Source organism: Anomaloglossus baeobatrachus, unplaced genomic scaffold (assembly GCF_048569485.1).
Source record: "Anomaloglossus baeobatrachus isolate aAnoBae1 unplaced genomic scaffold, aAnoBae1.hap1 Scaffold_176, whole genome shotgun sequence".
Taxonomy (NCBI): Eukaryota; Metazoa; Chordata; class Amphibia; order Anura; family Aromobatidae; genus Anomaloglossus; species Anomaloglossus baeobatrachus.
The window spans coordinates 203,575-207,246 of record NW_027441946.1 but is presented as its reverse complement, the minus strand read 5'-3'; positions in this window follow the sequence as shown (position 1 = coordinate 207,246).

Sequence of the window (3,672 nt, the reverse complement as noted above, 5' to 3'; positions counted from 1 at the left end):
CCTCTTCTTTCTCTCCTTTCTTCTTTGTCACACGGTCCATTGTGTTATAGCCCACGTGTCATGATAACACTTGTACCATCTTTTCATTTAGATTCCACCTACAATTATTTACCGATTCCAGTTCTGGAATAGGCTTTCATCATCTACTCACTAGAATTCTCAAGTTCATAAGGTACTGAGACATATACATGTTCACACCATTATAAAGAACAAAGTATAAACATTGAGGTTTTTCTCACACCCATGTTCCTGTGTTCTTTGATATGATATGTGTTCATTTCCTTCACTATATAGGATTGCAAGTTTTCCATTTGTACCTTAATGGCAATGACGCTATACAATTGAACACATATCATCCTGTTATCCATATAGGTGTGTATTTACCTGCTTGACTATTTTTGGTTGTTTGATCCAGAATGTTTCTCCAGATAGGTCATGTGGAAATTTTCTTTCCTCAGTACAAATGTTTTCACTATGGCTTTGGAAAATTTTTTTGTATGTGCATCATGGTCATTTGACCCATTGTACTCTCAAGTAGCAATATATTGTACTGTTATGTTGTACTATGTACTAATTACGTGTTTATATGGTTTTGTAACCCTTTATGATCTTAGATAACTTTATCCTTGATAAAGACCTAAAAACAAGCTCGAAACGTTGGATGAATTATCCTTTTGCACAAATAAAGAATTTTCAGCATTCTAAGAGTTCTTTTCTTACGTTATTGATCACTATAGTGTGCCAGAGCTATTTCTATTGAATTGACTCTTATTTTTTCTGAGCACCTGCTATATACACAGTGAGCCAGACATATTCAATTTTCATTCAGAAGGCAGAGGGAAGCCTTAGCAGCTGAGCCTATATCTTGGCTTGTGAGCATTAGAACAGGCCGGCGATTACAGGGTAACATGAAAAATGTCCAGCTTGCATTATGACTAGAACATGACAATATCCTTTTAAGTACTAACCTATGATGCGTTCCTAAGCAGTTGATGTTATATGTTCTACATTTCATTTTCTGCATACTTTACAAGTAGTAGAATTTGCTTTGATATAGGCAACTGGATTTTCATTTTTTTTCTGTTTATCAGTAGGACTTCAAAATAACAAAGGTGATCGCCTCCCGTTGCCTGGGAACCGTCCAGGCACAAGAGGGCTATGTGTCACCAGAAGGCGCACACACTCCCTCAAGGCCGGCAGACGTGCAATCCCAGGCACCTTCCAGTACCGACCAAGGTAGCGTCCTCCGAAACTACACTTGATCTTAGCCAAAAGGCCGAGAAGCTATAACCCGAATTGGTTACGGCCTTGAGTGGCACCCTGGCCTATACCGGACACATCTTAGGGAGAGGGAGACAAACCCACGCCTACAGAAGACATTTTGTCACCCAAGCCAAACCCTTGAAAAGGCTGTTTTGCAGAGCAAAAACAAGGAGAATGGTGCTTTTTGCAGCCGCCGCCCACTGCAATGAATCTGAATAACTCCTCCTTTTGGGCACAAGCACCTCCCCTCCCCCTTGCAGTCTTTCCAATTCATGATACAAAAAGACGGACGGACAGGACAGGACAGGACCATCTGCCTGACTTTCCGTCACTGCCACCCTTTGCCATCCTTGCCCGTAGAAAGCCCTTTCATCATCCCCAAACCCTAATCTTTTCCCTTCCCTTCCCAGCTGCGTCTCACTCCCTTTCATTAGGAAGTGAGCGCAGCCTTTTCTCCGTTCTGCACATGCGCGACGTTAAACACAAATGCGCAGGCGTGCGTTCCATTAGCCTCACTGCATTCCACTCCCATACAGGAAGTGGGCACAGCTATTACTACGGTCGCACATAAAAGAACCCACGGCCACCACTGCACATAGCTGACTCCACCACAGGACACCCACTTCTACACCAACGCAGGTAAGACAGGATCGGCACCTCTATGCTCCCGTTACAATCAGGCTCAGTCACCATGTGATAACGCTCTCAACTCTTTAGTTGCAGGCTCCCCTTGCTTCACCTCCACTGGCTGTGCTGCCATTTCCTCTCCCACCTGGAAGGTATACTTTATTCCACTATTTTCCTGTTTCTCTCTTCCCCCTTTTCCCATAACCTACTTTTATCTGCATTTGTGGGGTATCTATATGCTATTTACATCATAGTTTTATTCATTAATATGGAAGGGAAGAGTGCCCATGAGAGTGTTGAACTGCGGAGAGCAAAAGATTAAGCTGCTCCGATTTGCCACCATTGATAAGCTGTTCTCAGTAGATACACATGCTATCCAAACAGCAGCATCCACCATTGCTTCAGCCCACCCATTCAGTGACAGCTCACCAAGTCAGCCAGAGGAGTGGTGTAAGGAATTACACGTAGGCACTGACTCCACACCTTCACATCACAAGAAGGGGGTCTACAGGCTAGTGCAAGAATACGAGCAAGTCTTCAGCAAACATCCGCTAGACTTTTGAAAAATAAAAGGGGTCAAACACTACATCCCCACAAGTGCACACCCACCCATCAAAGAGAGATATAAGCCAAATCTACCTGCACATTACCAGTGTACCAAGGACATGTTGAGCAACATGAAGGAGGCTGGGGTTATCCGTGACAGTTGTAGCCTCTGGGCAGCTCCGTTGGTCCTGTTAAAGAAGAAGGACAGCACCACTCCCCTGTATTGAGGAATAGCTAGCTGCATTGACAACTGCAAATTATTTTTCTACCCTTGATCTCACTAGTCACTATTGGCAAGTGTCCGTTGCTGAGGCAGACCGGGAGAAGACCGCCTTTGCCACCCCGATGGGTCTCTGCGAGTTCAAAAGCATGCCCTTCGAGCTGTGCAATTTGCCAGGAACCTTCCAGAGGCTGATGGAATGCTGCTTGGGACACCGAAACTTTGAAACGGTACTGCTATACCTTTATGATGTTATTGTTTATTCTAACGCAAACAAGATTTTAGGGTGTATAAAAAGGGAGATTAGATCCGATGATCCCAACGTATTGTTACCCCTCTATAAATCACTTGTAAGGCCACATCTGGAATATGGGGTAAAGTCCTGAGCAGGTTGATAACCATTGGTTTGAGCATGGTAGGGTGTAGTACGCATCTTCCTGCATCGGTAAAAGCTGCAGAAGTCCTTGAAGATTTCCGCTTCAAAGGCAGTGCCTTGATCTGTGAGGACTCTCTCTGAGTAGCCATGAGGTCTGCATAAGTGTGCTTGGAAGACCTTCGCTGCAGTATGGGCCATTAGATCTTTGACTTGTACCACAACCATAAATCTCGAGTAGTTGTCTACCATCGTAAGTGCATACGTGAGCTCACCTCGATATTCTGCAACAAAACTCCCTTTTTCGATTTCAGTTTCAGCAAACACTCCTCTTCCTGTAGAAAATATTTATCATTACCTAAGACAGTCATTCTAATGCATGACAATATTAAGGCAATTTAGTTAAAACTTGTTTTAACTCACCTTTAAGGGGATTGATGTATTTCATGGTCAATCCAGGTTTGTCAGTGATGGCACTGACATAATGTATGGCGTCTTTTTCGGGCGTTATCCTTTGCCTTTTCATTGTGAAAATCCAGTTGCCTATATCAAAGCAAATTCTACTACTTGGAAAGTATGCAGAAAATGAAATGTAGAACATATAACATCAACTGCTTAGGAACGCATCATAGGTTAGTACTTA